This window comes from Sparus aurata, chromosome 10 (genome assembly GCF_900880675.1).
Source record: "Sparus aurata chromosome 10, fSpaAur1.1, whole genome shotgun sequence".
NCBI classification, from domain to species: Eukaryota; Metazoa; Chordata; class Actinopteri; order Spariformes; family Sparidae; genus Sparus; species Sparus aurata.
Genome location: NC_044196.1, coordinates 17736234 through 17747175, shown reverse-complemented (window position 1 = coordinate 17747175; position 10942 = coordinate 17736234). Strand labels below are relative to the sequence as shown.

The 10942-nt window shown below is 38.8% G+C and overlaps 1 long non-coding RNA gene across 2 annotated transcripts; it reads left to right on the top strand.

The window, feature by feature from the left end:
- Window positions 1–2721: 2721 nt before the first annotated feature.
- Window positions 2722–9759, top strand: LOC115589228 (uncharacterized). 2 transcript variants are annotated; one of them, XR_003985495.1, is made up of 3 exons: window positions 2722–2862; window positions 9038–9225; window positions 9324–9759. It is a non-coding gene; the product is annotated as an uncharacterized LOC115589228 (long non-coding RNA). The 2 variants fall into 2 exon arrangements; XR_003985494.1 differs by having other exon boundaries at window positions 8971–9225.
- Window positions 9760–10942: the final 1183 nt, after the last annotated feature.

The window sequence follows — 10942 nt, the reverse complement described above, 5'->3', positions numbered from 1 at the left end:
AAAGAAAAGGGGGGGCGGGAAGAGGCGAGACTATGGAGGGAATATGTTTTCAGTGTGTAAGTGCAGAGTCTGCAGGTTTCATTCACAAGCAGCAGGAGCTTTATGTGTTAAGCAGAAGGTTTTTACTCAGATGGGTGCACATATGTTAGACCCCCACACATCGCCTTTTCAGTCAGAACAGCATTTCACATCATTGTGGTGGCTCACTATCAATGAAAAAAGCAATTACAGAGCTGTGTGACGATGCTTTGTTGGAATGGTACAATACTGATCCTCAACTTACAAGCCAAATAAGAATAAAAGAGTCCAGTAATACAAAACTACGAAAGGCTAAAGGTGTATTCAGTGAGGTAAATGTTTGGGTTTCGTTCAGATGCATCATCATGTTTTGTCACTTTTTCCGTATTTGAACATGCAGAGGTTTTTCTTTATTGATTGCCTGAAAGATAAGTAAAATTACACCATTCGCGTGAAATTAGATAATTTTAAAAATTAACTTAATTAATTGTAGGTAAAGCACTTTAAGGAATGAAATAATTGTGCCACACATCCAACAGATGATTTAAAATGTTTGCACATGGAAAATATTTAATGTTGCATTACTTTAATTTCCTTGTCTCAAGTGTGTAACTGACTTAATGCACAATCAACACTGAATTAATCTGGACAAATCACTTTGTTGGAAACGGAAGAGAACTATGTTAATATAATCACTTTATAATAATCATCATTAGTAAAGGATTAGTAAATGAATAGTTCATTAAACTTTAGTTAATAGTCATTTCCCTGTTAACACACAATGAAATGCTTTATAATCCATTCACTGAGAAATTGTTTATTATAAAGCTGCAACTGATAACACTTTAGAATTGCTTAATAAATAGTTTATAAAGCATTTTGCTATACATTTACCATTTATTAATGATGGTTATAGTGTGTTACCAATTATGATATATTTTTTATTTACAATATGTCCAGCGGAAGATGTATTAACTCTATTTAGGGTCATTAAAAATGTCTGTTTTAATTAAAAAAGGTTATTACGTTTAATACCCTTCAGTGTCAAGGAATGCAACATGTGGTTTCATAAAGACTTGACTGCTTAAAGTCTGAAAACAGCCAATTTGAATGCAGAGAAGTTCAACACTTTACCAGAATGTGTAGAATTTCAACAACTTTAAACTGTAGTTTTGGTTTAGAAATTTTAATCAGAAGAGAAAGCTGTTCATTAACTGATTTTTAATTTTTGTTTTCTACACCTAAAAAACTAAATAAACAAACTGTCTTTCTTTTCATATCTGTATGAACTGGATAAACAAACTGACCTTTAATGACAACACAGTTTCACACTGTTTTCCTTTGTTTATATGTGGCGGACCCTGCCACCTTCCTAGTTTTAAACAGTGTTCTGAGGACCTTAGAGAACAGCTTGTTTATTCAATTATGGAAAAAATAAATATTTTGTTTGTATTATTACCTTATTGATATTGTAAATATTAAAATTCAGAGTTTGAATTTCTTTTCCAAGAACGACATAGTTCCCCTTTAAAGATTACAAGCTGCATTTCGAATCATTTTTTAAAACATTAAGGGTTTAAAAAACTAAACTGTGTCCTTTGTGATGCATCTATTTAAGAAAATTAAGCACTGATGATGAGCTGAGAAGTCTCACAGCCTGAGGAGTGAAGCTGCTGTGTGGTCCAGTGGTACGACAGCAGATACTTTCCTATCTTTTGCCAGACGGCAGCAGGGTGAACAAGCTGTGGCTGGGGTGTGTGTGTTTTTTGTAGTATTTTTTCTTGCTGATCTTTCTTGCAGCTTTGATCTGTTCGCTTTTAAAGAAAGTTTTCTGTCCTGGTTGAAATCTGTTTCCAAAGATTATTTGATACAAAGGTCATAATATAGTTATATGGTGAACAATTGGTGCTTTGTGAAGGGACACGCAGCTTCCTGCGCACCTTGCATTCACCGCGGCGATACTGTACAACCGCTGCGGCGATCCCAAAATAAACACGAGACAAAACGAGTGCAGGTGGACGATGGTGTGCTGATGAAGAGAGAGGTATGGATGGGTGAGAAAAAGAGGGAGAGGAGTCGAGAGCGAGGTCTTTCCCAAGCCTGCAGCAGTCCAATTAAGCAGGATTTCTCCCACTCCACATCTGACTCAGACACACACACACACACACACACACACACACACACACACACACACACACACACACACTTACAACCACAGCAGCTGTGCAGTCAGTTGGTGCTATTGAGGGAGGGGTTCAGTCTTGTCAGCATGATGAAAGCGGGCCAGAGTTGTGTGTGTGTGTGCGCGAGTGTGTGTGTGTATATCCACGTTTGTGCATTTTTATGTCACTATGTATATATACTGGTGTGAGTGTGTGTGTGTGTGTGTTGTGTGAAGGGTGAGTTATGCATGCAGCGGGCATCCCGGGGTACGCAGATGTGTGAGTGTGCAGGACTAAGCCCTGGCGAAGCCCGCTGCGAGGGGTCGCGACCTTTACAGAATCAGTGCCTCTGCATGTCAGGACTAATGGAAGGGCCCCACCAGCTGCACAGAGGCCAGGAGGTGGAGGAGGGAGGGAAAAAAGATGAAGAGTGAATAAAGACTGAGGTGGGAAAAAAGGGATGGATAGGAAGATTTTGGGAGACAGCGGGAGGAGGAGAAGAAGTCTGAGCGAGGAGGGGCCGGCGTGGGAGGGATGGAAATCTCGAGGGAGGACAAGCTGTAAACTCTCATCATTTTGGGGAGAGAAAAGTTGGAAAAAGAAACCAGCAAAGGGAGAGGATTTCTTGGACAACATGGACAGAAAGAGGGACAGAGGAAGGAAGAGCAACAGGGCATGCAAGGTAAGGATGACAGAGAGGACATTACATTAAATGTGAAATTCAGAGAGGTGTTTGTGTATGCGATGCGGCAAAAGAGGGAGGAGTGATGGCACGATGGCGGGATGGACAGATAAAGAAAGAAACAGAGAGAGGGGGGAGGAATGGGTGTGGCCTTGGTGGTGAATGCAGATTTTTTTTTTTTTCTCAGCTCTGGTGTCATCGCGTCGCCACCTTTAACCTTGAATTTTCCAGCTTTTATTGCAAAGATTTTCACAGTATGACCATCGGCGCTGCGAATCTTCGACAGCCAGCGGTCTTTGTGCGCCGCGAGGGAAATCATCTGTTGCACATGAATAAGTCAGATGAATCGAGTGTAATTGACTTGGAAGCTCTCAGGGTTCAAAAAATATTTTATATCTACATTAAATTAAGTGCTGCACTCAAGTTCAGTAGTTGTACTCCCATTTTATGTTTCTGTCTTGTATATTTCATACTATATTTGTTAGTTTCATAGCAGATTTAGATCATTTGAAAATACATGAGGTTTTAATAAAGGACGGTGCATTTTGGAATTCGCCCTTAACATTTTTACCTTTTTCTTGCTTTTTTTAAAAATGTGTTTTTGTCCTGTTTGGTCTTTTTAGGGTTTGTTTTGTTTTCATCCGTACTAATTAAAAGATGAAAAATGTTAAATACAGAACAATTGTGCTCTTTCTGGATTTTCAACCAAAAAAAAACGAAAATACATGAGCTCATAAATGTTGATTCTTATAAATTAAACCATCAGACAACGTATAAAAAATGGGAAACGCAAAAGTCAACTTTATGTCCTGATAAGATACTTATGAACAATATTATGTTGATAAATCTATAGTTAGAGTCAATAATTAAGTGTTTTTAATTAGATACTAAACAAGTTTATTGCTATGTTATAAAATAACTTGATTACAGTTTATAGACACATAGAAACTTGATAAAAGCCTGATGAGTTTCTTATAACTCTATAAAACAATTTAACTAACAAAAACATGTATTTAGTTTAACTCACTATAGTTACCTTTAGGTGTTTGTAAATGTCCTACTTTCTAATAATGAACATAAATAAATGTTTATGATGCTTTTATTAACACTAAATAGATTTTTTATGTTAATAAGGATATTTTAAGGACATACCAGGGCCTTTTTCTTTACCTATTATCTAACACTTTAACACTTATATAATAACAAAGCTTTAGTGATATAAACATCGTTTTACTAACCTTAGCTACAATTAAATTCTGATCACCAGTTAATGAATCAAAGATAAAAAATTCATTAAGATACATTTTTGTCTCTAACTCAAAGTGAGTGCTTTTTTATGTTTTTTCCTAATACTTGAGTACATTCATCGGATGATATTGTAATTTAAAACACGTTAAAAGGCAGGACTTTCACTTTAAATGGACCTTTTATTCCTGAATGCATCTGCTCTTACAGTCGGTATGCGCTGCACTGAAAATGTGACCTTGTGAGGAGAGAGTGAACTCGAAGGACGAGAAAGAGCCGAACAGAGAGACGTGAGTGTGAGAAGAAGATGTGGCCGGCTTCATCTCAGTACTTTCAGTACTTTCACAGAGAGGAGGCGGCGATGTGAGCTCTAATCATTTATTTATCGAACAAACACCAGAGAAGGCCCCTCGTTCCAGCCTGGTCTTGACCTTTGCCCTTTAAGGGCCCGCAGCTACTGTTTTCCCCCTCCAGAGAAGCATAGTTAAAATCCTTCGTTGTTTATGCATTTTAAAAAGTTTGGATAATAAATCTCACAGGATCATCGGCTGCCAACTCTCCTCTGAGGAACATAATTATTTGAATCTTTGGCAGCTTGGAGCTCGTTTGGAGATACAAAATGGATATAAATGTGAGATAATTGTCGCTTAAAACAGAAACGATAATATGAAGCGATTGAATGATACTTACATTTACTCGAGTACAAATTCTGGATACTTTTATCGTACTTGAGCATTTACATTTTAGGCAACTTTATGCTTCTATTCCACTACGTCACATTCCTTTCACTCCCCTTCATTTATCTGACAGCTTTAGTTACTTGTTACTTTTCAGAGTACAATTTTTTCATACCCTTCCTGACCAGTGAAAACCATTTATCTCCAAATTCAGTGTCTCCGAATCACACTTTTTCTTATGAATCTTGAAGTATGAAGCCTTGATTAGCTAGAAAATATTGTTACAAAGCTGGAAACGGGCTGTTTTTCTTATGAGAAGGCGACTTAAGAGAGTTTTACAGTTCTTGAAGGACTGCGACACAACAACATGTGGTGATCTTATAGAATATGAGGCATTGTTGTAGATTAAACTAACATATAATAGAGTTAAAATTAGCTCAACTTTCTATCCACAGCAGTAGTATTAATCTAAAAACATCAGATGTAATAGTAACACACCAACAGGGAACATTTTATGCCAGAATGAGTGCTGATATTCCTCACATATTTTACTTTTACTTGTATTCAGCGTGGCGTTAGCATTTTTTTTTTTTGGCTACAGTGGGATTGTGTGATTGCATTTAAAAGCGGCGTCGAGGAGAAATCAGAGTGTGTCTGCAATCAGGTCAAATGATGTTCCGCACTGATAAGAACAAATCAGCTCTGACGTTTACTGAAGAGAAAATAAGCACCAATCAAGTCGAGGTGACTAGAGCGAGCGGCGAGTTATGATTTTAAGAGCGAGTGGTAATCAGATAATTTTTTTTTGTGCGACAACAACATTTATGCTAATTTATGCTCTTTAAAAAATAATACTCATCTCGACAGACAGACAGCTGCCTCGATCAGTATCAGTCTGTCAGCTGCTGCGCCAGCCAGGCCAGAGTCTGCTGACTGTGTGTGTGTGTGTGTGTGTGTGAATGTATCTGTGTAAACTCCAGTCTGTGTGTGTGTGTGCGTTCAGTGTTCAGCTGCAGACAGTGCCACTGTGTGCCCACCATGACCAGACACCCCGCTTCCTCTCCTGTCATGACCCGGAGACGGCGATCAGGCCCGTCTGTGCCACTTTGTGCCGGGTTCAGCAGACGGCTTCCCCTCCTGACATCATCACTGTGAGACTGTGATGTAGCTGCCGTTACAGGAGATGGGGCAAAAGACACTGACAGTGTGTCTGGTGTTTTCTTTGGGCGCACAGTGGCTGTTTTTATCTATTTTTGAAACTTCTTATAAAGAGTTAAGTCTGGCATGAGTGCCTGTTGAATGACTAATTTTAATCTTCCAAAATAATAAGAAAACTGACTGTTTTCGTGACATAAACCAGCTCTATTGTTTTACATTCCTCTTTCAAGATAAAAAGACTTCAATTTATTCCATTTTTTCACCTAAATCTGAAGTTCAAGCGTCTTCCCCTGCAGATGTAACATTCAGAGCTCAGTGCAGACGGAGGAACCTGTTGAAGAAATGCGGCGGAGCAACAGGTGGCAGATCACAGAGTTAGAGTGACACCTACAGAGCTCAGGGGGGAAAACCAGCAGCTGCAGCCACATGAGGATGTATGCGGCCTGACAGAGTGGATACTGGCTTCACAGCGGCAGAGTCTGGGTAAAAAGCCTGAAGCTCCCATTCTTGCTGGAAATCACAGCAGCTACGGCCTCCATAGGTTTAGATTATGATTTGTTTGCACGTATAAATGTCTTTTTTTGCAGAGCTTCTGATTCTGTTTACTGTATTTTCCAGTGTTAGAGGCAATAGAAAGACTTATTTAGGTGGGTTTAAAGTGATCAGACATAGAGGATCATCAGCTGTTTGTCTTAAATTTGAGATTTATTCAAATTTTTATTCTTATTTTTAAAGCAACTTTCCCAGATTGTTAAATATTGTCGCTTTCTCCAAGAAGTGACGTTTCATTGCTTTAACGTCCATCTTTCCATTTTGAACAATACCTCAACACAATGATATAAACACTCACTTTACAATTTTTTTCTTAATATTTTTTTTCGAAACCCTGTTTTTTCTCATTAAGAAAATAAGCAAAACATCTTAAATTCCTTGCTGTGTAATTTTTTCTTAACAAAAAAAAACGCCATTCAAGAATCTCAACCTTCCTAAAAATCGAAGTCAAGAGTCAAAATCATCAATTTAATTAAATCCAAAATGCTTCATTCATCTCTGAAGAGGACATTTGTGACAAGCAAGTGTGCCGCTATCATAAAACACAAAAAACAGTCCATCACACAAAAAAGGTTTTTGAAAATCTAAAATTCTAAATGATTAAAAGATGATTAGAAAAGGGGGGGGGGAGTTGAAAGACGAGTGGGTAAATGGCGCAAACACACATTACAACATCTGAAAATATTAAAAAGTCATATTTGCATGCGTCATATTTGTTCAACTCAACGAGCGCTCAGTGAAAGCCTCACAAACGTGTCTTTTTCTTTTTTTTTTTACATTTCAGATAGAAGTTTAGACAAAGAGTGTTGAGAGTTTTACAAAAAAACATACATTAGATATATATATAAAAAAAATACAATAAATATACAATTAAATTCAGCTGACTGTTCACATAATTTATCTCTATTCAGGAACTGACTTGGATTCAAAATGAGTGGAGTCGTTATACAGACAGAAGAGAGGGGAAAGAAGTTGAGGGCGCCAAGAGAAACGGTGCAGAGGTGCGTGACAACATGTGTGCACGCCAGGAGCATTACACCACCTAGAATAATGACTAAAAAGTGTGATAAATATTTTATCCAAAACTAAGAATCTTCATTAGTGTTTTTTTCCAGCTTCAGGGACTTATTTTCTTACATTTCTTTACACACTTTGTGCAAAGACTACAGAGGTGTGACACATTCAGTCTAAAGGTGCAATGAATTTACAGTTAAATCCATCTGAACACCCATGTCTCCGTGCTTTATCGCCCTTCAGGAGCTGACGTGAATTGTTCTGCAGGTACCTTCCCATTACGCTCCAAGACCTGGAACAGACTTAGGTGCACCTGACTCTCCTATATTTATTTTTTGTTTTTCCTCACCTATTCTAGCAGACAGCATCAGGTGTCATATGCCATTTGACTCAGGAGAGGCTCAGGTTGAATTCTGGCTCATATAAAGTCCCAATTTTACATTTGCTTTGTCTGAGAATGGACCTATTTAACAAAATCTTTAAAAATGGCAGTCAAATACAGTGTTTTTTCCCCTCAGTGAACTCAGAAAGTTTAGTTTAGTTTAGTTTATAATTTAAAAAGATAGACTTGGTTGTTTTAGACTTCAATATGATTTTTTTTTTGTCTACATCTGACCATTTCTAAGCATGTTACAGCCATTTATAATATCATCCCAGATGTTTTTTTAAGTGGAAAAAAAATCCTATATTTCAAAGTAACTCGGCTACAGCCACAGACGAGAGAGAGAAACAAAGTGGGTTTCTTTCACATTCACTACGGAGCCCCTGAATGCCCAAAAAAAGAGGTCTGATGCCGCCGACAAGCCGAGAGCACATTTGTGAATATTCTCCCTCAGTTGATTGGATCAGCGTGTGAATCTGCCCGTGTCTGTGTGTAAATATGCGCTGGAACTAATCACTGGAGAATATTGTCATTTACTCGCTCTAATAGACTCGGTCATCATCCTCTGGTCTAAAACTAATGCAGAGACAAATCCCCCGCAGGGAATTGTCTCACGGGCGGCTATTCTCAGCCAACTGGACTCATCCGTTTCATCACCTGCAGCCTCCAACATTTACGTGGTGAATCATAAAACACGCTAACATGGAATGCACTTGTGAGTGTCTGATGGTGATGTAATATCAAGTGGTAAACGTGGCCCACGTGTTAAATATTCCATTTAGTGCTTTAGAAAAAAAAAAAAAAAAAAATCCCTGCTGGCTCTGAACAGAAGGATGAAAGAAATGATATCCTTCAGTTTGGAGGTGTTCGGACGGAAAGACTCGGGCGATGAAAGAGAGGGGAGAAAAGGGGGAGAAAAAGTGGAAGGAGCCGACGGTGGCAGCCCTGTTTGTTTGTGTTTCCAGAGTACAGTGGAGTCACCGGGAGGCCAGCAGTGTCTGCGAGGCTTTACTGTCACGACGCATTCCCGTCTCCCTCCACCATCCTCCTCTCTCATCCTCCTCTTTTCTGAATTCCCAGAAACGGGGATCCTGTCTGTCACCAATCAGCTAAACAAGAAGCCCTCTCCTCTCCTTTCATACCCCAGCCTCTCCTACGCTCCTGCCCGAAGGCCTCGTCTTAGACGCAAAAGGTCACCACCCTGCCAACCACTTGTTGACCCCAGCTTGACCCCTGCAGGTTAGCCTCTCTGTCAGCTGCAGCTGTGATGCTGCTAAAAGCCCGGATAATCCAATCACACAGTCATTAGTGCTGAGTAGGCCAGAGCCGGAGCAGGTGAGTGTGTCGTCTCTCTCATAATCTCTCTGTTTTTACTATGATGTTTTTGCTCGTTCCACGCACAAACCACTTCGATTTTTTTTTTCACCCAGCAGATAATCACAACTGTCCCCTGTTTGTCGCCAAAAAAAACAAACAAAAAACCCCACATCAGATCAGTGGCGTTATAAAACAACCAGATGCTGCTGCGGTGTGGGACACTAAACCATTCGTTTTCGGCTTCATTAAATCTCTGTTTTTAAACTGAGACGTGGGCCAACATGTGTGGACTCACCCGGGGGAGGGGGGAGGGGTTGCCAGGATGCAGATTTCCAGGATGACAGGCATGTGAGGCGTCCGCGCCCAACGTGATGGAGGCGTAGAGATGACGGATGGCGCTTTCTGATGGCCCCCCAAAGCTGCGGGAGAGAAAACAAGAGAAAAAAAACATCTTGAAGGTCTGAACAATAAAGGTCTTAAAGGTGCATTATGTCGTTTTTGAAGAGATGTTCTAATCACTGACTGACTCTTTCGCGCCTAAACAAACAGACTAATTAACAAACACTTTTGTTTTCATGACTGAATAAACTGAGTAAACAACTGACCTTAAAGGACAACACAGTATCGCATTGTTTTATTTTGTTTATATGTGGCGGACTTTGCCACCTGTCTAGCTTCACACAGTGTTCTAGCACCTTGTTTTCCTCTGAGAACAGCTTGTTTATTCAGATATAGAAAAAGATATATATTTCTGAGTTTGTATTATTATCTCATTAATATTGTAATGAGGTAAATTCATAAACAAACTGTTCTCAGAGGAATATAAAGTCTTTAGAACACTGTTTGATGCTAGAAAAGTGGCAGGGTCCGCCACATACAATATGAAACTGTGTTGTCCTTTAAGGTCAGTTTGTTTACTCACTTTAATCAGTCATTAGAACAAAACGGTTTGCTTATTTAGCTTGTTTTGACAATAAAAAAAAACATCACCCAATAAAGATCTTTCTCATCTGAATAAAATGTCCTTCCCAAAACTACACACTGCTCCTTTAATATTTTTCTTGATTGTTCTTTTATGTTGTCCCACCTCTCTGTAGAATGATCTGCATATCATAATTTATCATTTTATTAGGTTTTTCGCTGTAATCGCACCGTTTTTTTTTTTTGTTTTTTTTTACCTCTCTGTGTATTGTACTGTATTCATATACCGCATATTTTATACATCAGAATGCCTTTTTATGTTTTACGTCAACCGCCTAGCCCTTGAAAGATGTTTCGCAATGCTTTTTCTGGTCAAAATGTATGACTCAAAGCCTGCCTGTTAGAGAAGTTGAAGTCTTAAAGTATTCCATTGAGAAAATTGAAAAATACCTTTAAAAATTGCTTCCGACCCTACAAAAAAAACCCCACGTTTCTATTATACCTTTCAACGTTTTTGCAGTTTTCCTGTTATATATCACCACAGATCTTGGACTCCTAACAACACCAGCATTCGCAGTCTTTTGGAGGAAATATGTTCTTTTTTTAAACCTCTTTATTAACCGCTTCAATACATTTGACCTGCTGGTGGTCAACTCATTACAAACTCACGCTGCGTTCAAGCTCAAAGAATTGTACTTAAAGACAGCAAATGTGCCAAGATGAATCCCAAGAAGAATGTGTGTAAAGAAATGCATTCGAAATACTTAATTTAATGGACTGGTGCGGCCATTATGAATGAATATTTCACTCACAA